This window comes from Podarcis gaigeae (assembly GCF_964106915.1).
Source record: "Podarcis gaigeae genome assembly, chromosome: 5".
Classification (NCBI taxonomy): domain Eukaryota; kingdom Metazoa; phylum Chordata; class Lepidosauria; order Squamata; family Lacertidae; genus Podarcis; species Podarcis gaigeae.
Window position 1 is genome coordinate 35,729,165 of NC_139681.1, and position 25,548 is coordinate 35,754,712.

The following is a 25,548-nucleotide window of genomic DNA, read 5'->3' on the forward strand; positions in this document are numbered from 1 at the left end:
CAAATCACAAACTGCAAATGATAAAGGCCTTCCTAGGATTCAGTGGCCCTAGAACTGCTGCAGGGCTAGCTTTGCCATGTAGCAGCCTGGAACAACTTGCTTCAGGCAGCATTAAAACGAGGGATTGGATAAAGGCAGGAATTAGCATCTAAACTGTGCAGCAAGGCAGTTTAAAATTATATTATAGTGGGAAGGGGGATGCCATTTAGGCTCTGCTTTATGCAGCGAAATGTTTTGGGCCATCACTTGAGTTGATGTTCGAGAAGGGCTAATCAGAATGTGAGCCTGATTCAAATCTCGTCTCAACCATGAATTTACCAGATGGCTTTCAGCAAGCCACCATTTCTCAGTCTCCCACTGACCTATCTTACTATGTTGCATACTTGGGAGAAAAGCAGTAGCCGGTAGGACTGGTAGATATATCATCCAAAACCAAAATATGATATTGGTTTCATAATTTTTGACCTGGCAATATATTATGAATCATGATGTCTGTGCGTGTTTCTGCATGCACTTTGCAAAGATCACTATGTGGGGAGAACCATGAGGCCATCCAGTGTCTCTACATAGCTTCATCCTTATTTCAGACATCATTATATAAGGGTTATCATGATGTTTAGCTGGTGATATATTGAGATGTTGAAAACCAGGTATCACCCAGGCCTAGTAGCCGGAACCAACTGCAAAGCAGGCAAAACGTTTGCCACCATCTTCCTGCAGCACTGGAATGCAAGGAGCTCAATGCAAGGAGTCAACAACGGGTCTTCTATGACCGTTGCACCATGGAGATTTTTCTATTCAAGATAATTCAATTATCAAGATTACTGCTGCATTTGCAAATGCATGGAATGAATTTTGCCTTTCTGGTATCTCTGAAAGAAATGTTCCATATATTGATACTGTTGCATTTTTACCTTTTACCTGTTCATCTGCTATAAATTAACATCCAATGCAATAATATGAAAAAAAATATCTACTTGTTCCCACCTCTACTACAGAAGGTTATGAGAGTGTGAGAGAGTAATAACCGACAGAATCTGAAGGGTTGGTTGCAGGTCACAGGTAACACAAGGCATATAAAGTTACATATATGACTCATCTTATGACCTATATGACTTTGTGAAATAGTTGAAATCACCTCAAAATGTAGATTCTTGCTTAAAAAACCCTCCCAGAAAGAATGTTTAGAGAGAGCATTTGTTTGAGCAAATGTCTGTTCAAGGCTACCTGGCCAAGAATGGTATTTTGAAACCAAGGAAGAGTTTAGGTAACTAAAAGCAGATGGCTCACAAAGAGGAGGGGGCTAGAGAGAGACCAAATCTATGCTACAATAGAAAGAAAAAAAAGACACCTGCTGCAGTGACTAAAAATAAATGATGCACTGAGCTATAACTGGTAATATACTTTAGCTTTTTATATCTCATTAGAGCCATAATATAAGAACAGCAAAAATGAATGGCAGTCACGCAATTTAAAACTGAAGCATTACTGCACTTGCAAATAAAATTAGTCGGTTCTGCCTCTGTTCTATCATCCCATGCTCTGTAAAATAAACAGATAATGTTATTTTTGTATTTCCTTGCACCTCCCAAAATAATAAATAAGATAAAAGGGAAAATATGTTCACAAAGACCAACTTCTCCTTGTTTATTATTGTTGTTGAATATGGTAGATCCCTTCATCCTTGATGAATTTGTGGGGTAGAAGAAAAACAGCAGCGTAGTTAAACTGGTTCAGTAAAATGTCCTTCCAGATAGCTTGCTATACCCATCCTTAAGCAGTTCTGTAATGCAAATGTATGCGCAGATGGGTGTGCACCAGGGACACAGTGTGCGGGGGGACCCGGGGGGTCATAGCCCCGGGCACACAATTTTTAGGAGGCATGAGCCAGATGCCCCCATGCAAGGATCCCCATCCTGCCATGTCTGCCATTGGGGGTCTGGACCTTGGAGCCTGGTCTCGCCACCTCATCCCCGGCTGCCTTGCTGAATGGCCGCCTGGCCAGTGTCAGGGGGATTTGTCCACCAAGGGCCTGCCTCCTTCCTGCATGGGTGGGCTGGGGCACAATGTAGCCCTGCTTGGCTCCAGTGGCCAGGGCTGAACTGGCACATGGGCTCCGTGAATCCTCCGCACCCCATGTGTGTACGCCCAGTAGTGTTGACGGTGAGACCAGGGCTGGCGCAGAGGGCCCAATTTGCAGTGCTATTTTCTATAAGATTGTAAAGAGATAAAAGTTAATATACAGCAATGAGCCATGAGCATAACTGAAAGCCTCATGCAGGGTTTCTTTAGCTGAGATGAAACAAGTCTCAGAGACAGGTAATCACTTTCGCACCGGAGATAATTAAGCCAAACAATGCTGTTTATTCAGTCAGAAACCTTGCATGAGCCAAGCATGGCATGTTTTGAAATGTTTTTAGTAGGTTATTCTATAAAAAATAAAATAAATAAAATCAGCTTTAGATACTTTCATATAGCCAAATCTGGTTCCAAATTAGAATAGTATTTGTCTCATTCAGACTCACAAAAAACTTTAGCTGACATTAGAACTAGGCATAGGCGGAAATAGGTTAATTCAGCAACAAAAGGAAGAACTGATAACTACAGACCCTCCAAGTGTCCCTATTTTCCAGGAACAGTCCCAGATTTACAGAAGCCGTCCCGGTTTCTGATTTGATCCTGGAATATGCAGCTTTTCCTTAGGATGTCCCTATTTTCATTGGAGAAATGTTGGTTGGTGTGGCAGTTATCTGGTTCCTGAGCCAAGGAGATAAGTACAGTGGTACCTCGCAAGACGAAATTAATTCGTTCTGCGAGTTTTTTCGTCTTGCAAAGCACGGATTCCCTGGGTATTAACAGTTTTAAGAAAAAGGAAACAAACTCGCAAGACGTTTTCGTCTTGCGAAGCAAGCCCATAGGGAAATTCGTCTTGCAAAGCAACTCAAATAACGAAAAACTCTTTCATCTTGCGAGTTTTTCATCTTACGAGGCATTCGTCTTGCGAGGTACGACTGTAACTATACAAGAGACATGACCAGACTAGGCTCTCCAGACGTTTTGGGACTACAACTCCCATCATCCCTAGCTAACAAGACCAGTGGTCAGGGATGATGGGGATTGTAGTCCCAAAACATCTGGAGGGCCAAGTTTGGCCATGCCTGCTATACAACCTTTAGAAGACACAGGGAAGTTATTTTTAATGTTTGATGTTTTGTTATGTTTGTACGTATGTTGGACACTGCTCAGAGTGTTGTTGTTGTTGTTGTTGTTAAATACAATGTCCCTATTTGCACTGGAAAAATGTTGGAGGGTTTGTATCTAGCGGGCAATGGAAACTTTTGCACCATCAATTGACCATTTACAGACTACTTCTAACTCTACCACTTCTGTGCTCTTGTAATTTCTTAAAGGTCCAGACTCTTGAGGCTTTGTTTGCACTTGCAACTGAACTAATTGGGAATGAGTTGGAGAATGGACCATACCACTTCAGGCTGCACTTGAGTGCTGCTCTCCTACCTGAAGAAGTCCCTGCAGATAGAACACTAGCACAACAGGGAATGAGCAGAGCTAAAGTATTTGTCTTTGATGTGTAACTTTTGCTTGCAGGGCCTTTACATGCCTCAGCTGGGAACACTCTACTCCAGGGGTTGTCAACCTGGTCCCTACTGCCCACCAGTGAGTGGGCGTTTCAGGATTCTAGGTGGGCGGTAGGGGGTTCTATGGCACAAGCTGAATCCTCCTTCCACTAATCACTGGTGGGCGGTAAGGAAATTTTACCATCAAGAAAGGTGCATTAGTGGGCAGTAGGTATAAAAAGGTGGGCAGTAGGTATAAAAAGACGGAAGACTACCGAAGACCTTTTTTGAAATGACAGACAATATGGATTGGATTGACATCTGGAGAGTGAGAAACCCCTTGGGAAGAGAAGGAACATTTTTCTCTGAAGCCCAGCTGACTTGGACAAGAATCGACCAAATATGGATAACTAGAGGTCTGGCACCCAAGGTCAGAAAGGTGGAAATCTGCCCAAAGGCCTGCTCCGACCATAATGCACTGAAAATGGATATGACACTATTACCAACCGGTTCCTTTAGATGGAAGATGAATGACAATTTGTTTAGAGATCAGGAGATCATTAAGAAGGCCCAAAAAACTTTGAAGGACTACTTTGAGATAAATATGAACACTACGGTGGAAAAAAGAACTATTTGGGATGCAAGCAAAGCCGTGATGAGGGGGTTCTTGATACAACAGAATGCTGTAAAGAAAAGGATACAAAACGAGAGGAAAGACAAGATTTTGGAGAAAATCAAAGAATTAGAGAAGTTAAGATTAAATCCGAAGTCACAGCCGATTCTGAGAGAAATCAAACTTCATCAAGCACAATATTCTAAACTGATAAATCAGGAAATAGAGTGGAAGATTAAACTAATGAAACAAAAAACCTTTGAATCGGCAAACAAATGTGGGAAACTGCTAGCGTGGCAGTTGAAGAAGAGACAAAAATTAAATACAGTTACAAATTTGGAAATTGAAGGAAGAAACATTCAGAACCCCGTGGAGATTAGAAAATGTTTTCAGAAATATTTCAAAAAATTATACACTCAAGGGCCACAGGATGAGGTTGAGATTAAAAATTTTTGGGAAAAAATGGACTTAAAAAACTCTCACAAGAAAATAGATCACTCCTGAACAGTAAAATAACACGACAAGAGATTGAACAAGCCATTCAGAACATGCAATTGGGCAAATCTCCAGGACCAGACGGGTTGACCTCCAAGTATTACAAGACATTAAAAGACTATTTGATACAACCACTGATGGAGGTCAGCAATGAAATTATAGAGGGGAAGAGGGCGCCGGAATCATGGAAGGAAGCTTTCATCACATTGATACCCAAAGCGGAATCTGAAAAGACACAACTCAAGAACTATCGTCCCATCTCCCTTTTAAATGTGGATTACAAAATATTTGCAGACGTTTTGGCAAGAAGATTTTAAAAAGTTCTAAATGAAGTAATCCATAAAGACCAGGCAGGCTTTCTCCCAGGTAGACACATGTTTGCTAATACAAGAAACATTATTGACATCTTGGAACTTTTGCAAACAGACATAAACATAAAAGCAGTGCTAATTTTCATAGACGCGGAGAAGGCCTTTGATAATATCTCTTGGAAATTTATGAAGGGAAATTTGAAAGAAATGGGAGTGGGACGGGGTTTTGAAAATGGGATTGAAGCAATATATTCAGAACAAAAGGCTAAATTGATAGTTAACAATGTGGTTACAGAAGAGTTTAAAATTGAAAAAGGAACACGACAAGGCTGCCCGATTTCCCCTTTGTTATTCATTTCGGTTCTGGAGGTGCTCTTGAATGTGATCAGAGGGGACCGGTTGGTGCAAGAGATTCAGGTCGGAGCGAAACAATATAAACTTAAAGCTTTTGCAGATGACCTAGTTTTGACCCTACCCCTGCTCTATATCATGTCAGGATTCTGACTTTTCAATCTGCTGTGTATACAGAGCTGGCCTCAGCAACCACACTTTTCAGTGCTTCATAACATTTTTAAAAAATACCACACACACACTCGCACACAAAAACAAAAAAACACCTCTGTGTAAGTAGAGTATTAGTACAGCAAGGAGAGAACAAGGCCAGCACCTTTCCCCCCAGCTGCCTCAGTTCCCCCACGTTACTGCCTCAGTTCACTACCTCTGTCTTCTACTACCTAATTCAGCTGCTTAGGTAGCTACCTGAGTTGCCTATCTTGTACTTCACCATATCTGTATGTGTCATTAATACCACTCCAATGGACCTGGAACTTCAAACCTGCTGGGCAGGAATTCATGCTGTTTGCCATTCACGATTCCTATATCCAAGCAACCCAAGCTGTGGGCTGGGTCTGTGAAACCACAAACTAGATGTAAAAAGGTTATTGGGCAGTAGTTGGCCAGAACAGGTGATTTGGTAAGGCAGCTGATCCCTATATCTAAGTTCTCTGGTGTGAGGAGCAAAGATTATTCCGCCACAGCTTTGAGGGCCTACTGTAGACCCAATTTTTTTCCTTGGTGTTGGTTGGCTCTACTTTATTGCAACCTCCCTCCCTCCCAGGACATTGTAACCTGACTGTAGAAGTTCAGTCTCACATCCCTGCAGGAGCAGGGTATCAGAAAAACAGCTCCTATCTTAATATTTCATCTGGCCTTTGGTTCTCGACCTATTCTTGACCTAACTATTTCTGATATATTTTTAAAGCTGGTTGTATGAAACAAAGTCAGAATTTCCTAAATGAATGTATAATATATATGGCAACCTCCCTCCTCAACATTTTGCTCCTGAAGCTTTCAATAGCATCTTTGTAGCATCACCCTTCAATATCATGTTAGGCGATCTCATGCATAAATATGGGTTATAACACAGCTGAGTAAAATATATCAAATTTATTTGTACACTAGCTTTCGTGTTACCACTATGGCATTGTTTACTTTCAAAGCATTATTTGCTGTGGCAGCTAAGATCAAGCATCTGCACTCAACGTAACTCATCTCACAACACCAGAAATGTCATCTCCCATTTCCAGAAGCCTACAGCAATTCTTACAAAATGCAGAATACATTTTTATTGTAGCTGTGAGACAATAATAAAACAGCTTAGAATAACAAATTTAAGAAAAGCCACAACTGTAAGTCATATCAGGAAATGGAAAGACATTCATAGATACCTTAGTCATTATATATATGTATGTATAAATAGCTCATTTTATATTTTATTGCTTCTGCTCTTGCTAGCTTCCAGTACCAACAGTCTTAGCTGTACTATCAACGTCTGATGTCTGGAGTTCCGGACTACTCATCCAACAGCCTTCTAAGCCCAGCAGCACACCTTATCTCCTCCTGCCAGTAATAGACCACTTTGCTATAATTTATAATCAACTAGGCCCATGTGTTACATAGCAAGTCCTCAGAAGAGCTGATTTCTTATACTCGGAAGTGGATCCTTTATAAATGAACATTATGTCAGTGAGATCAAAGTTGCAATTCTGCATTTAATATTGTACAGGATTACAGTTACAAAAAGTGTGTGTGTTTGTGTAAACACACACACACACACACACACACACACACACACACACACGGCCCTCTGCTTGCTGTAATTCAAATACATATTACTCCTAAGCCTAGCTGGTGGGATGGGGTGAGTGAGTATGGATATACATGTAGAATTAAGGAACAAGATGCATCTCAGTATGTGTACAGCCCAGAAATCTGTCTCAGTACTAGAATTGAGTTTACATTCCATTAAACCAAAATGTATTCCATGTTTCTTCTTTCCCCAAACTGTCTTAGTTTAGGGCAGGAGGAGACACCTTTGTTGCTATTGTTAAAACAATTTTGAGTCAGAAATTCTGTCGATCTGCTGCAAATCACCCAGAGTTCTCCCAGCAGCCCCCAATGTACATGCTGCCCACTCCAGACTATGGACACACCATCTATTTAAAGCACATCTGCCTCCAAGAATCCTGGGAACTGTAGCTTTCCCCTAACAGAGCTACAATTCCCAGCACTCTCAAATTCCCAGGATTCTAGGTGGGTGCTTTACATGTATGGTGTGTACGCTGCCTCTATCTAAGTCTAAGCAGTCAATCATGAGGCCCCAGAATGTCATCCCCCTGTGACATCACAACAGCTAAGCCATTTTTTTAATTCCTGACTTTGCCATGTTGTTGGACTTAGGATAGCAGAAGAAGTGTGGTTAGTAGGCAACTATCTCTGCTGTATGAAAACCAAAGTAGGTAAAGATGAAGAAGGGGAATAGCACCAACATGTATAGGGCTGACTCTGTACTTGTCACTTGCTTTAATTACAGAAGACAATGCTAAAATCAAAACAAAAAACAACCCAAATTCTGCTGTTTCCATCAAAACTTATAGCAGGAAAAACTGATTTTAAGTTCTAAAAAACATGTCTCCTTTTAATTCCTCTGATCATAAGATTATATGTTGAAAATTGACAAGAGGTTGGTTTAGTAACCAGGTTCATTTTTAATGAAAATGTATTCTTAATGTACAGATAACCCTAAAGTCTTTATGTGGGGGGAAACACAGTTGGATTTTTTAATTTTATTTTTAAGTTGACTTTATTGTGTTTCACCACAGAGGACTATTGCAATCAGCCATTACATTCTTTCCCCCTCCCATCCTTAGTGTTAGTGTCCTAGAATTAAAGAGAGCAACATCTCTTTCTGTCTTCAGCCTACACAAAGTTCCAAATTTGGCAACATTTGACATAACATTCTTGTGCATACACATATGCAATGAGCAATGCTCCTCAGTCCTGACAATCCAGGTCCAAGTAAATATTTTGTAATTATAGTATGCCATGCATACTGCTACCGCTTCCCTGTATGTTCCTCAATAATGACCTACAAAGCACTGGGTTTTACCAATAATTGTAATATATCTTAATATTCTACCCTTTTGCCTTTAAGATGCTACACTATTCTGCAGTCATGTTCTCAAGCATTTCTGCATAATCATTAATTCCAGAAAGCGTTTATGAAAATTCACATTCTTAGCATTCCAAGCACAGAAGTCCTAAGAATACTACTAACTACCCAAGGGGTAGACAATCTTTCTTCTGTTGAAAGGAAAATCTGTTGGGGGCTGCATGCTGGTGGTAGGTTTAACAGGATTACTCTCAAGTAAGCAGGAAGAGGGGTTGTTGGTTTTTTTTAAGTACAACAGATAAATACAACTACAGTTCTGGCAAAAAAGTGAAAGCAATGCTTTTCTGACTTCAGTGTCCTCCACACATACCCTTGACAAAATCCTACACATTTGTTCTCATATGGATGATGCAGTGTAAAAAAAAGTTTCCCAAGCAATATAATCTGAAAAGGTTTAAAAACATCAGTTAATTTTTTTATCAAATAAAATACTGCCCCTTACAATTGCGTCAAATTACATAGAAAGAGTGGGGTGTGCTCTAAAAGGCCCAGAAAAAGCAGGAGGTTGAAACAAATAATAAGGAAGGAACTTGAGGTATTGGGTAGGGCACATAAAATGAAGCTGGAAGCCTCAGGTTGTCTACCTGTGATTGATTGATTGATTGATTGATTGATTGATGCGATTGCATCTATTCCATGCCATTTAGCCAAAAAAGGTATCAGAGCAACTTGCAAGAATCAGTCCTAAGATGGTTCATGCCCTCAAGCTCATAATCTAAAAAAGAAGCAACACCCAAAAAATGGAATGGGAGGGGGAAGGGAAAGCAAGCTCAAGCCCAAGTCACAATGCTTCAAGTTATGGTTCTTGCAATGCAAATTATACAGTTCTGTCTATGCAGATTTTGGATGTTTAGAAGAGTAGCAACTCCTCGCCAATGTCAGTGGTGGTTCTGGCTGTCATGCCCTTGATGAAGAGCAGTTTCTCTCCTAAGCACCCTCCCCCACACCAGATCATATCCTGGTGACATTTCTGGTCCAAGCCTGGAGGACAGGGCAGCTCCTGCTACACAGTCCTTCCCTCATAGACCATTGGCCTATGACTGACAGCTTGATTGTCCCCTGAGCAAAGGCGGGTTTATCAGTGGCACCACATCCAGCCATCCATTCACCCATTCATTTTCCTCTTTTTAGAGAGAGAGAGAAAGACTGTAGAAGTAAAAGGACTGCTTCAGACATTAGGATCTTTATGTGGAGTGGCATTATGATTGCAGTGTATGAAGGAAGCAGCATGTGACTCAAAGCATCCATGAATAGGAGTGATAATTCATAGATCATTTTTAAGCTGTCTCACATAAACTGACACAGGAAACAGCATCTGTGTTAGTTGATGTGCCAGTATAACATTTTCTTTTCTTTTTTCTTTTCCCCTATAGTACCAGTATAAGTAATGGAACAGTAACCAAGTAGGCTCAGAGAGATAATTTTTAAGTAAATGATCCATATGCAGATTTATATGCTCCTGACTTTCCCAAATAGCAAGAAGTTCCAAGGGCAACAATACCCAAAGCACAAGAGGAAGCAAGCAGAATACATGCTCCTGCCAGGCAAAAGCTTGGGTGCCTCACATCAATTCTCCATAAATATACCCTGTGCTTCAGGATGCTCCCAGCCTTCAACTTAAACCGTGCTCACGCTCCTGTTTACTGCACCTTCACTGCATTTCCAGTGCCATTTTTTCAACCCACATTAACATGATGTTATCCAAAATGCATATGTATCCTCTACTTTGTTATAAAATCCTACTGTTTGGTGTATTGTTTCTCAAACCAGCTTCACACCAACTGGAGTCCTTATGCCATTCCTTCTTCATCTCTAGTCAAGGTATAAACACTTTTGGATAGGGTAAAAGACATCCCCACCACCATTGATGTCCCCTGGTGCGTACACAAATAGAAATGAAATTGACACTAATGAAATCATGCTGATGTGAACAGCTTGGGCATAAAGAGCTGTGAAACACATGGGGCAAGAGATCACAACTTCACTGCACTCTAAGACACTAATGAGCACACACCCTAATTCTTAGCTCTTTCTTGCTCACTCTGCTTCTTTCGTCCCTTCATGAATATATTTTATATCATCACACACTCCCCAGTTGGGGTGGAAGTGGGAAGAATAAACTTGTTAAAAGCTGAAGAGTGATATGCAGGTACTATGAGAGTTCACTGAGAAACTATCAGCCACCCTGGACCATTAGCAACAGCAAGGATAGCTCAGTCAGTGAGCATGAGTCTTTAAATCTAAGGGTTGTGGGTTCAGCCAGAGTTTTCCTCCACTCACGGTTGAGCTGCCTCCCAGCTTGTTTCCTTGTCCTAAACTCTGGAGTATACCAGGGAGCCAAGCAGTCTCCATGAAGCGGGAGGGGGCACTCAGGGACAATTGTATCATCAGCCCAAACCATTCAGATGTCCCAGAGGAGTGCCAATCATACCAGTCAGAAAATCCCCCAGAGCCATCTGGAAACCCATTGAATTCATCAGCTTCTGAGAGTGGACCATCCTAATCAGTCCCCTGCTTCTGCAGAAGGGAAAAGATGCTGAAAGAAGCATCTGACCATGACAAGGGACTGATGCAATATCCACCACTTTCAGATCATCCTCTCCCTATCCCTTTGAGAAAACAAGGTCCGGTGTGGCCTGCCACATATGTTGGGCCAGTGACATGTTGGGACAGCCCCATTGTTGTCATGGCAGCTATGGAGTCCTGAGCCAGTCGCCAAGCCTAAGTGATACAGACCAGATCAGCCTCCTCATCCATAATCACACCATGGATGAGGGGTGACTTAGTCAGAGCTGACCTGGCATTCAACAACAGCAGCTGCAGACCCAAGGGCTGGCTGGTAGGACAACTGCAATTCCCCAGGTTGGAGGAGGGGCTGGTGCATGGCATAGTCACCAACTGCCTGTGTCGTGTGCCCCTTATCTAATGTGACCCCACCCCACCCCTTGCCCAGAACTACTTTGATAGGGGGCACCCCTGCTCTCCCCTGCTCCTCTCTTCCCTGGAACATCTTACATTCCTTAATCATAACAAAGCAAATTTTGAAACACACAAGTTAAAAACCATTTTATACAATTAGAGCAATAATAACAGTATTAGAACCTCCCAACAAAATGCCCTAAACAATATTCCAACCCTAGAGTCTGTTCAGCTTCTGTGGCTGGAGTCAGTCAGGGCCTGCAAGGCAGGGAGCAGGTCTTCCAGGATTCACAGCCAAGATATTGCAGATACTTTCTGATCCTGAGAGAGGAGTAAAAACCAAATCCACAGAACCTGCATTTAAGTGAGTGGGGTGAGAGGAAAATAGAGGTGGCAATGCAACAAGACTTGTACTTTCATCTAAGTTACAAGCCAGTTTCTCTCAGCATATAGAGCTCAACTACCCAACACAACAAGACTATGAAGAACAAACTACATTTTAGGGCTTCTGTCTCAGCCCCACTCCCACAATATGGGCATGGTATATTTCAGCCTCATTCCAACTCATCTGTAATATGGGTGCAATATTATTGCAGAGTGATATCCGGATGAAAGGCAGTATATAAATGTAATAAATAAATATTTGTCTATGTTTGGATATAATTAGATGTCGTTTTGGATCAAAATAGTGAAGTTAAGCTTTTAAAACTGCCCCGATTTTTGTGTTGTGGTTTCTTAGAATTCCCAAGCAACACCGGGTACAAGGTTTCCAGTAAACTATATAATGACGCAATCCACACTGCATGACAGTATCAAGAAGAAGAGGGAACAGGGTCATAGTTACCCAACTCTGTCTTTCTCAAATAATATATAATGTAGGGGACTACAGGGAGTGTGTACTAACCGTAAGTAATAAAAGGGTGCTACTCCTATAACCTGCATGAAGTCTGGGATTCCACAGGAGCATGGGAAGAATGTGATATTAGCCATTTAAAAAGTAGTATCTTTCTAACCATTATGGTATCAAAGATATGCTGTACAGCTGGGTAGCAAATGTGGCATCCTCTAGCTGTTGTTGAACTACATTTCTCCCAGTCCCTGCCAGTATAGTAAATGATCAGGAATGATGGGATTTATAGTTCAACCTTTAGAGGGCACCGCAAGCTGTGAAACCGCCGCCCCCCCCCCCCCGAAATGGTATTCTTGTTTTTGTCCTGCACAGTACAGTTTTGTCCTGCACATACCTTGGACTCCCAGGCAATCTTTCATTCAAACATTGACTAGGCCTGGTCCACTTAGTTCCAACAAGGGTGCTGCTCCATGTGCCTTCAGACAGTACCCCAGAACAGTGGCATGTGTCCAAGTGAAACTCAGTTTTTAAACCTACAAATTCCTTTATTATTATGTGACTTGGCATGAATGGCATTCTTAAAGAGTTTTAAGGGATACAAAGTGACCTTTTTAGTCTATGACCTTCCTAAAAGTCTTTACATGCTTTCTAAATATACGTTTAGAGGTCATGATAATTATCCCTTCTGTTAAGGCTATAAAGCTAACATACTATTTCAATTCTGCATCAAATAGCTTTGGTGACATTTCATGAAAGCTGCAGATCTGCACGGCCAAAAAGCTTTCTCACTTTAGTTACTAAACATTCTATTAGTGGTTGCATTGCCAATATAACATCATGAAAGAGATAATGCTTGCAACATCTTGCCTTTTTTCATAATGATAGGCTATCTAACAGCAAATAGATTTATAATGCATTTCTGCCATTCAAATACAATAGTGTAACTTCTGTGCCATTTTTCTTAAATGTCACTGTTCTTTTGCGAATACATTGACTTCTCTTTTTCAAATATAATTTGTATTTTTATCCTTCTAGTAAGCGGATGCCATGTTTTTCCTTCTTACTTTAGCCGAAAACAATCAGAAAGTTATTTCCCCTCCTTTCTTTTTTCTGTTGCTTTTTTTGTTTAGCATTTTTTCTGTTGCCTTAAATGGGCTGTAGGTTTACCATGCACCACATTCATCAGATTTTCTTTCTGTGTTAATTTATGGGAAGGATAAAATACAAAATCTGAAGGTACAATTGTGCCCTCTAGTGTCTCGTGTTCCATGACCATATTTGAGTCATCACATCACTTCACCGGAATGCAACACAAACCTGCCTTTAGGCTTTCAATCATTCATCCAAACTTTTCAAAATGAATGAAATAAGCATATATTTTAGAGAAGTATTTGAAGATCGTAAGTCAAATGACTTTGTCAGATTTCTGATGACCGAATTTAACTTTTATATACTGAGCAATTTTAAAGGCATGTTACTCATCTAGGCACATTTCAGTCGAGCTCCAGGCTTGGTTATGGTACCAAAACAGCCTTAGTCCCCCTCACTGATAACCTTTACTGGGAGAGAGATAGTGAAAGTGCCACGCTTATGATTTCCCATGATATCTCTGCAGCTTTTGCTATCACTGATTATGATATCCTTCTGGGATCACTCTGAACTTCTGCTTACAGGTTCATTACCAAAGAACAGTACTGAATGACTACTGTTTAGGTCCATGGTATGTATATGTGCTATGCATTCCTCAAGGGGCCATCTAACCCCACTGCTCTTTAACATCTATATAAAACTATTGGAAGCTGTTATGCATGCAGCATGCAGATGATACTCAATACTATCTCTTGGTTCTACCTGAATCAAGAGAAGGTATTCAGGTGAATCAGTATCTGGACACTGACAGTCGTCCTGTGGGTCAACAATACACAGGTTCAGTAACTGGAATGTTGACCTGTTCTGGTCTATGTAACATTCCCCCTGAGGGAGCAAGTACATATATGAAAGAGTGCCTTCTCCAATACCTTTCAACTCAAAATTTGTGATCTAGGACATAGGCCAAATAGTGGTCCCACCAGCAGGAATAGTATGAAGAACAGGAACCTACAATAGGGCATTCTTGGCAGTGGCACCCTAGGCTATGGATCTCACCCCACCTCACCCAAGGGAAAGCAGGCCATCCCCCTCTTTAACTACATCCAGGAAACATGCAAAGACTGTATTTTATTCATTCAGGCTTTTGGCCAATAATTCTATTAAGGTTTTATTCAACTAGTTTTGATAGTTAGTGGTGTATCTTCCTATATACATAAAAATGTAAGGCTGCCATCGTGCAGTCCCCATTGAAGGATTTATAGTGCGGTATCATAATTGTATCATAATTGTAGTGCGGTATCATAATTGTATCATAATTGGGACGCAGGTGGCGCTGTGGGTTAAAGCCTCAGCGCCTAGGACTTGCCGATCGAAAGGTCGGCGGTTTGAATCCCTGCGGCGGGGTGCGCTCCCGCTGCTCGGTCCCAGCGCCTGCCAACCTAGCAGTTCGAAAGCACCTCCGGGTGCAAGTAGATAAATAGGGACCGCTTACCAGTGGGAAGGTAAACGGCGTTTCCGTGTGCGGCTCTGGCTCGCCAGAGCAGCGATGTCACGCTGGCCACGTGACCCGGAAGTGTCTCCGGACAGCGCTGGCCCCTGGCCTCTTGAGTGAGATGGGCGCACAACCCCAGAGTCTGTCAAGACTGGCCCGTACGGGCAGGGGTACCTTTACCTTTACCTTTATCATAATTGTGGATTGCATGAAATCAGAATGGAGCCACCACTGGAGAATCTGTAGTGCCTCATCCCAATTCTGGATTTGCACAAAGTCAGAGTAGGGGAAGGGAGCAAAAGAGAAGGCAGGTTTTATGGCAGTTTTAAACACGGGCAGTTTTAAACACTAGCAGAGGTTTGAATTCAGAGGAGTAACATTTGATTATTTTGAAGAATTATTGTATCTACAACTGACATGGATAGTTGAAAATCCTTTTTACTTATATCTTTTATTTTCCTCTTTATTCCTATATTATTTCCTTTAATAATATTATCTCTTTGTTCCCTTTCCTTTTCTGCTTTATTTTTGTTTGTCCTCTGCTTTGGTCTTTTATATTTTTTGTGGTTCTCTATTCAGCATTAAAGAGGGGCTAACATGCAGCTGAAGTTGATGAATAGTTGATGAAGATCCCTGAGTGTGATGTGGGGAAGGGAAGAACTCCCAGGGTAGCAGGGTGGGAGAAGAAAAGGAAGCCCCCAGGTGAAAACCTGGGAGGATTCACCTTTCTCTATGTGGGGCAAGTTAAGATTTATCTATGAAAAAGGACTTCTTCTTCTTTAAGTTTCTGGTTTTGCTTAGATTAGTTTTTTTATTGTAATGTATTATGAAGATCTTAATAACATTTTATTTTTTAATAAGAGGGGGGAAAGGAGGAAAATTATTTCAAATGGCGCCTGGGGTTCAAATGCAATGCCAACACCCCCACCTCAGAAACCCCCAAGATGAGTTTTGCAACAATATCCTGAGAGGTATCCAAACGCAGAGAGAACAAACAAACCATTTTTCAAAATATACATTAGATATTGTCAGACCTATACTTTATAATCCAGTTTCCACTAACACAACTATATGAACCATATCACTTTAATATGCAATTTCCTCCTAGCTGTGAGCTTTATGGATTAATTAAGGATAATTACTCATTATCATGGTCAGTTTGCTAAATTTATGTACTGTATTTCGAGCTTGAATTATTTAAGACATATTAATTATTTACATCTTTTTATTTCATTCAAGGAAGTTATTAGGAGCCAGATGCGGTTATTAGGCTTGGCAGACAAAGCAAAGTGCTGTCTCATGAGGGTAAACTACACAGGGAAGGGAAAGGGGCTGGCTTACTCATGATGACATCTGTGGATTACCGAAGAGATGCAGGACATGCCTTTAACTCCATCAAATGATGAAGACTCTGTATTACCTCTCTACTTACTGTCTAGCGCATATTCCATTAAATCCTTGGCCGTGACCTTCACTCTTCCAACTCCAGAACCTTCAAACTGCCCCCCCCCAAAAGACCTCTTGCACCTCAAATAAATCCATTTTTGTCCCTTACTGTTCCCTTTGCCTGGCATACTTCTACTATACTACTTCACTCCTCAAAACCCAACTTTGCTATGAAGGTGTTGGCACAAATTTACATTCATAAATTCACTAGGAGAGACAAGAGCCACCATGCCACTTACCTGGCAGATGGGTTGCTGTTGCTTACCGGGTGGTGAAGTGAAACAGCAGGGAGGTTGACATAGTGCAATGGTACCAGCGGAACTAATCTGGTACTTTTGCTGATTCGTTTGCACCACACTGGCATCCCTACCACCTCCTGCTCCGGGTAAGTGGCTGCTACCCACCAGGCAGGAAGCTAGTTTTGTGGCTCTCACCTGTTTGGCAGGTCACTTCTGATTGTAATTCAGCTGTAACTGAACAGCATGCATATTCTTCCCATTCCTATCTCACTTTTTCTCCCCACCCCACCCCACAGTGTCCAATTTTAGCTTCTTTGAGCAATTACTAGACCTCTTACATTGACTAGACGTCTTACACTGCATCATCAATCTATGTTTCAATACAACTGGATAGCCTTTTGAATAAAGATGGTGGGCTAAGCCTTTCAAAACTGTACTAATTTTAATCACTGATTTCAAAACAGCAGTGGTAGTGGTGGTGTTTTTTTTGGGGGGGTGTGAAAAATTCCCGAGCATTCTGGGTACTGGGCTGCTAGTTGTTCCTCACTTCTGAATAAATGGTCAGCTTCAAAAATACAATATGGCAACAGCACAACTTTTTAAAAAATAAACAGATCGCTTTCCACCCCCACTAAGCTTCTGTTCTAGACCAGAGGTTTGCAATCCTCCTCAAATCAAAATAACAAATAGTTGAGCCTTCCCAAGTGTAACTAAGGCCCCATTACACATGACACTAAATATCACTGGGGACCAAATCAGGTCCCCCCCCCCCATTAGTAGCAGGCATAAGGAGGGGGTTGATTTTCACTAGGGCCACCCTTTCCTTCCCTGGAAAGGGAAGAGAAGACCATGTCACTGCTCTTTCCCATGTCAGCATCACCCTTGCAAGGAACTAAAACAGCACTGGCACGGGAAGGAGGCATAGTGCAGACTATTCCCAAAGGATCTCTTACTTTTGACACTATCTTCTTGAGCTTTGGGAAGGGTGACACTGCAGTGGCTTCCATGCCACAAAAAAGCCAAGAGGAGCCCACAGCAGCTGCAGCTGCTGGAAAACGGTCGTGTAAAAGGGGGCAAGGCAAAAAGAAAAACAATCTCATTGAAGCAAAAACATAGAAAGCTTCCTTATGCTCAGTTAGAATATTTATTCTTCCAGCCCACAAACTGAAGGCCTCTAGAGATTGTTGAACTACAACTCCCATCTTTCTTGGTCATGCTGGTTGGGACTGATGGGATTTGAAGCCCAAAACCTCTGAAGGTTTGTGAGGGGTGACTGACAGTGACTCTCCAGATGTTCAGGCATATGATTATCGCATCATCTGCTACTTGATTCTTTTAGCTAGAGATGGCAGGAACTGAACATGGGGCCTTTTGCATGCAAAGCATGCTGTAATCTACAACTGAGGGAAAGTCACCCCAGCATGTTTCTGCAAAAAACAATCCAGGAAAAGGGTGGAGCATCCATCTCCCCCAGCCATGGTTTTAATCTCTATAAGGGTGCCCACCTCCCATTTTAATAACATTAGGTTAGTGAACTTTTCTGTCTGGGCATTTTCCAGCCATCTAAAATGGATATTCCATATATAGTTTTCTGACAGCAGTAAAAGTATTTGCTGCATTCCAATTCTGTTTGGAATCCAACCTCAGAGGCTTCTCCCCACCTAACATTTGTTTTTTTTTCCAGTCGGGTGGATTTGACACAAATTCTTCTCTAGGGTTAGAACTGATAAAAATACCAGTGATTAAACACTGGAGCCTTTCATTCCCTCTCGCCTTGCCAGGCCCAACACCAGCCTCAGTTTATATCTGTGCAACCCCACTGAGAATGTGGCACTATGTACTGTAGCTTGTTTAAAGCACACACAGAGAGACAAAACATTAAACCTTGTTTGAAAATTTGGTGTTTCAGGATTCTCTGAGGCTCTTTTCTATGAAAGGACAACATGCAGCCCCAAATTTAAAAGCATTTTCCATTCACGGCACAGATTTTGCTCTCTGACACTCTTGCCTCACTGTTAGCTCTTCATCTTGAAATTGCCTTAGGCTGCAATCTTATATATACTTACCTGGAAGTAAATTCTATTGACCTCAATAGAGCTTATTTCTGAGTAGACATGAATAAGATTGCACTGTTTCTTTTTATCCAAATCTCTCACGTGCATATAGAAACTAAAGAAAATTTCTGAAACTTCTTGAACAAGTAACATAATCTGGAACAGGTTTTCCTGTGTTGTGAATTGTGTTTAGTGCTAATACATTTGCATCTCCTTTAACATTTCACAGATGGAAATAGTCGCACACCAGCATACTTGCAACAGCCCTATTCTAACACCATGGATTGCTGCCGGAGAACTCCCACGCGCACTATTACACATTGTAGAAGGTTCTTCTGTGTTGTGTTCATTTACTCTGCAACAGACTGTTCTGCACTGGCTTGCTTCCTCATCACAGTTTCCTTATTTGTTTGTTTAGACTTACTTTTGAGGCCCCTGGAGCTTAAGGTTGCTGGGTTGTTTTTTTTAAAAGTTAAAGAACACTTAATCTCACAATGAATCTGGCTGCAGCTATTATACTCTTAAGCTTGCCCTAACTTTTCCAAATGGTGAGAAATTCCAGGGGTGCAGTGCTTACTCAGGTTTTGTTTCGTCTGGGAAAAAAGTCACGGGGGAGCATAACAGGGATTTATAATGTGCAGCTGGAAAAATGTTAGGTGTTTGATTGTATAAAGTACAAACACTGGGGGAAACAAAGGTGTGAACTATCTCCAGGCAAGAGCCCAATGTATCCCACTGTTCCGCAGTAAGACAGGGACTTCAACCAGCTCACTTGCTCATATGGACTGCTTTAATATGAATCCTCATCAAGCCTCATTCTTAAACATTCACCCTTATGTACGTCAGACAATGAGCTGACAAAACGAAGCTGATAGTTGCATGAAATGTTTTGATTCCACCACACACACACCCATAATTATAACTTCTGAACTGAAAACACCACATACTCAGTTCTCGAAACTAGCAATGAGCTGTTTGTTACACTATTTCAATTATTGATTTTTGCAAAACTACTGTGAAATACTCCTCAATAGATCTTTGACATGTTTTATTTCCCCCTCTACAGAGTGGCTTGCCTCCTTTAGCCCCAACCCCATAATTTTGGTCTGAGCAGAATCCAAGTACATAGCCATAATAATAATTTAGTGTCACGATCCTAATCCAAATATACTCATATTTCTTTGACAGATGCCCATGATTTCACTTTTAACTGATCCATTATATCTCCAAAATGTTACTTCTCTGTATGAAATGTCAGCTAATCATTTCTTTTCAACGTTACGCATGCATTGTTCTGTAGTTTAGACACTTGAAACTTTTTTTTTAATTAAAAAAAAGGGAACGCTGACTATTTCCAAGGACACATTCACATTAAGAATACAATGTGGTCCTGCTAGTTCATGCATAGAGTTGTAATTTGCAATTTCTGCAACCATGGCAGCACACATTTCCTGCAATAGTTGTAGGAATTGTTCCTGGGATTCAGAGCCATACTGTGACTGTGGACCACCATATGTGTATCTCTAGACTTAGTGTGTGTGTTCTCCTGAGGTCAGTGGATACTGGAGCCTGCAACATTAACACACAATATTTAAAACAGATTAAAACATATCAGTTCCAACCAATCTAGAGGTGTTATACCGTCTGCCAAACACAGGAACTGTATTGTCTTCTACACCTGAAGTGGGTGAGACCTGAACACATAAGACTCACTAGCTTGGGTCCTACCCACAGACTCTGAGGCTCCCATTCAAGCATTAGAAACCCTCATACTAGCTAGTTACAGCCCAGATCAAACATTATAATCCTCACATGGATATGTTCCGAGATGCAATCCATAAATAATTTACAGTGGGAGAAACTGACATTTCCTCTTTTCTTAAGTCTTTCTGGCCTGAGAAGTCTCTTTATTTCTGGCCTGAGAAGTCTCTTTATTTCGATTGCGGCCCCAATAAATTGAGATATAGCTCCATTTTGTGCTATCTTAGTCAGACCTCTGCTCCTAATAGCGTGAGATAATGTATCAGCAAAGCATTGCTTGAAAGGATTCACAATAAATGGAAATGTACGCAGATTTCTTATCTTTTAGGTTGTGACAGATGCATATTTATTGTCTTACTGAGCATTAAAAAAAAATCAATATGAGAACCTTTTATGCTACTCTGATATTCATAGTTAAAATATTCATTAGCCTTTTCCTGAACTATAAAGAGACAGCTGCATTCAGACACAAAGTAGCTTGGAACTTTGAATGTGAATGACATGTGCCCCACCCACGATTTTATACAGTGTTTAATTCAAGGCACTTTCTTGTGCGTCATCTGCTGATTCTGTGAAGTGTTGGCTCCTAGACAGCTAGCTAGCAACACAGTAGCATAGTGTAGCATCATGATCACAAAGCCCCATTTTTTCACAAAGGCACACTAGCACAAATGCACGAATGCACCCATCCACCCACCAAAGAGAAGTGTTCGTTCTACTGTGAACCTACTGGTCATTCTACAGAACTTACATATTGGATCAGAAAATGGTTGTTCGTGCATAAATAATATGCAAGGAACAGTGAAATAAACACAGCTGATTGTAACCAATTATTGGAATACAAAGGACTATGATAGCACAGCACTAACAATACCTGAAATAAATAGCTATATGAAGGTTACTTAAAGTTCATTAGATTTACACTTGAAATAGTGGGAAACAGTAACCCAGGCTATATGAAGGTTACTTAAAGTTCATTAGATTTACACTTGAAATAGTGGGAAACAGTAACCCAGGCTAATAAAAACAGCAGGCTTATTTAGGACGATAAGCAGATCAGGTACTCTAAGGGGAAATAAATTTGTAGAGCACTAAAGCCCAAGACTTGACCTTAACAACATCATAGGAACTATAATCTATTAATTGTAACAGTAACATATTGCAGAACACTTTTTATCAAGATGTCCAAAGGCTCACATTCACTACCCATTTTATCCACTAACCATTCCATCCACTTCATTCAAACCTAAAATGAGTAGATGATTTATTCCCATCCTAGCAACCAGGGATTAACAGAAGCAGGGGAAGAAAGTAGTAAAATAATGCCATTGCTGAACATGTTTGTGAAACATTGAAGTACCATATGGCCAAAAGCTTATTCCAGTTTGCTCTCTTTTTAAAAAGTTTTTGGTTTTTCACATTGTAGTCTCATTTTTTTGTATTAAATAGAAAACTAAACTTTAGGCAGGCTTTGGCTTGGATTTCCCATCATGCATAGGCTAATTTTTATGTTACATGGGAGTGGAAGAGTGGTTGTTGTTGAAAGTTTTGCATTTTCTTCATGTTTAATCACTCAGAGCTTCAAACCCCCAAATCTAACCTTTATTTATTAACAAAATGTGATTTTGTTGGTGACTAAATGTAAACTAGTAAGACCTTGTTATCCTGAGAATAATTCTTGTTTGCTATATCTATGTGTCATAGCAAAAAACTTGTATGTGTAACAGTGCATATGCACAAATATCTTCCAACATTACCTCCCCTAATAAAATGAAATATGTTTAGGTCTCAACTGATTTAATCGTAAATAAAACACAAGTCTTTTCCAGAGCTGAATGACCCTCTTTTGGCCTCCTTTGAGATTTGCAAGTAAAATCAAAGATGTTTTCTGAAATGCAAATTGTACTTTCCTATGATGTATCAACAGATGGCTTTCATTCATCCTTACAGACTAATTTCCAATGGACCAAGTTTTGTGCCTAAAATCTAACAATGCTAGCACTAAAGAATTAGATTTTTTTAAAAAAAATACAGCATCAGAAGGACATTTGGCTTGACTGTTTTCTTGCATATGTGTACACAAGATGTAAGATACTAAATATGGCATGTGTATACCATTACACATGTAATTCACAAGTACATGTTTTGTTACGCATACATGTTTTAGAAAGCACCACACGTCTTTGTAAGGCAAATTATGTGCTCTGTCAATTTTCACACGTGACTGTGCATCTAGGGTTTACAACTTTTTATTGTGACATCTCTGCAGCGAAAAATGTAATATGCCAAATTGCTCTTTACATGCTTCCTTATTAATGAGCTCACAGAGAAATAGCCACACAGCACACTTTAGCCAAGTTGACCCAGGGTTGCAGTTAGTGAAGTTTTCCTGTTTGCACAAGGACTTCTACTTGTACAGCAGAACCTCCTCAACCTCTCCTTCTCCTGTGCACACTAACTCTGTGAGAAGTATTTCACCAACCCTCCAGAGCAGATTTGTGAGTGGGGATGAGCAAGAAAGAGAGGAGAGGGAGAGGAAGTTCTGCTGTGCAATTTGAAGTCCTAGTGTAAATGCGAAAGCTTCATTAGATACAACCCATATACACTTTCTCTGGCACTAAGGCTGCAATCTTTAGCAAAGTTACTGGAAAACTCAGTGAACTTATTTCCACACTAGGTGACTATTACATAATTGCCATTCACTGCTCTGCACTGGTTTTTATGGGGTATCAACATATTATCATCAAAACAGTGTCCTCTGTTTTCCCCACACTCTTTCCATCTTTTCTCAGGTGGCAGAAGTCAAACTTTTGCAAGAAAGGAGACAACAACACAGTCTCCACAGATGCAGGCAAGAAAAGGCACAAACTGAGGTACATGTACTGATCTTCACTATAGGGACAGGCATTGTGCAACTGTTATGGGGAACATTTTGGCATATTAACTGCTGCATGGAACCTCAATTTTAATTATACTTCCAGCTGATAGTGGGAAGAGCAAACTTCTTCAAAGCCTTAGATGTCCCTAGTGTACCTGACTAAATAAGCATGTATCACTACTATCCTGTGAGGAATTATTTAAGATTAAGCTCCACTGAACTCAATGGGAGTTACTTCTGAGGAAACACATATAACTGTGAGATTAACTCTCTGTCAAATTGTCAAATAGAAAATGGGCATTAATTGGTTCACCATCTAGTACCAATAATACAAACAATACTAGCAATCTTTGCCACCATACAGTTTCACAGTCCATCTTCAGCTTGTTCTGTCTCTTCCCTTTGCTGGAAAGAGCCCTGGAACATGAACTTTGACTTCAACTGCTGCACAAACACCCATGTATAATGTAATGTAAGTGTAAGCCATTTTGGTAGTCAATCTGACTCTAAATATAATACAAACAAGCATAAAATATCATAATCAGGAATAATTTGTAACATTTGTAAACTTTTCTGAAATATGTGCTTCTTTCCTTTATGCAGGACCTTCTAAAACAATATATATGACCAGAACCTTTTTCAACCTGAGAGCCACATTTCCCCATTCTAGGGGCCACATACTAGTGGTGGGTGGGACTAGATGTGAAAGTAGGCAGAGCAACTGAAGTGAAACTTGTCCAGTAGGTTACATTCCAACCATGCAAAAGACAGAATTTTCTACACACACACACACACACTTCGGTGCTTCAGAGTGGTAAATCAAGAGGTAATCAATTTATGAAATTCTTGTTTGCTTTAAAAAAAGAAAATCTCTCAAAGTGGTTCGCAGACAACAACAACCACAAACCAACCCAAGAAAAATCAAGGAAAAAATTACAGTCATACTTTAACTCATAACAAAAGTTAAAATACTAGAACGCATTAAAATCACCTCCACTTTCCAAGCATTTACCAAAACACAGAAGCAAAAAAAGGACAAGAAGGCCATTATCAGAAGCAATCACTGTCCTAAGGTCCTCTACCTATGAAGCACAATTGGCCCACTTGACCCAGGTTTGGTCGCAGTGGCCTAGAGCATGCAAAGAACGAGGCTGACTCAGCTGCACTACACTGAGGTGACTTGCTTCAGATGACCCAAGCAACAAGCTTTACGGGAAGAAACATGTTTTATTAATGTTCATTCTATTTATATTTAAATATCTCTGCTGCTTTTCTAACGCAGATATGCTTCAGGATATTACTGAGGGGCATCCTGCCTGATTGCAAATGGGACACAAGTAAAATGCAAGGTAATTCAAATCACAAAATAGCCTGCTGTAAAGTTCTCTTAAATTCACCAGGAAAGACAAGTATCAGATTTCTTCAATATAATGTTGTTTCAGGGAATAGTTTTAGCTCTGAACTGTGCTAGCTGCCTTGCACATAACTCCCAGCCGCAGTTAAATATAAATAAACCTTCCAGAGGGTTTCCCACCAAAAAACATACCAAAATTCTTAAAGGGATAGAACTTTATTTTTCTTTCCTTTTTAAAGTAACACTAAAAATCAGTAACAAACAACAGTACAAGGAATATCAGCACACAACAACTTTCAATAAGTGTGTCTTGCTTTCTTTTGGCTTTGTTAAAACCTTTAAAAATTGTATTAGTTTCTGATGCCTGTTTGCTCATAGTTTTCTTTTAAAGGATTTGGGGAGTTTTCTCCCTCCAAAACATACCAAACCACAGTCTCCCACACACTAGTTACACAAAAGAGGTTCTTTTCCCTCACAACCCTTTCAGGGAGAGCACTTCATAATTTTATACTTCTCGGATGCATTCCTTTCAACTTAACTAGCACTACTAACTTTGTTTAATTGCCAGTTTAATACTTAGAAAATTGCCTTCTGATTTTCAATGTGCAGTCATTAATGGTTGAATAGATGGTGTGCTCACAGTTGTCTTGAACCTAAATAATTCTCTCACATCTATTAAAAATGACTATAATAATGAAGGGCATTGCTTATGCTTTCTGTGCCTTTTTTTTTTTACCAGACCAAGCCGCTTCACATCAATGTGCCTAGCATAATAAGCATACTACTATAACAGCTTAAATGTTTGGCAGTCGCATGGATTCTGTGAGAGAAGCTCAACTATTTCCATAAACTACCCAACATGACAAAGCACTCCAGCACAAAAATAATATACGGGGAAAGATACCTTCTTATTCGGGACTGGCCCAAGACATTTTGCTGCCTAAGGTGAGGGGCAAAATGA

General features: G+C 40.5%; 1 protein-coding gene and 1 long non-coding RNA gene across 4 annotated transcripts in view; one reads left to right on the forward strand and one right to left on the reverse strand.

Moving 5' to 3' along the window:
• PRKG1 (protein kinase cGMP-dependent 1) overlaps positions 1–25,548 on the reverse strand; it is a 630,806-nt gene that overhangs the window by 506,348 nt on the left and 98,910 nt on the right. The window lies entirely within an intron of this gene.
• Positions 7,553–16,360, forward strand: LOC310845582. 3 transcript variants are annotated; one of them, XR_014564840.1, is made up of 4 exons: positions 7,553–7,788; positions 12,164–12,329; positions 13,948–13,994; positions 16,095–16,360. It is a non-coding gene; the product is annotated as an uncharacterized lncRNA (long non-coding RNA). The 3 variants fall into 3 exon arrangements; XR_014564841.1 differs by having other exon boundaries at positions 7,553–7,751; XR_014564842.1 differs by lacking the exon at positions 7,553–7,788 and adding an exon at positions 11,349–11,367.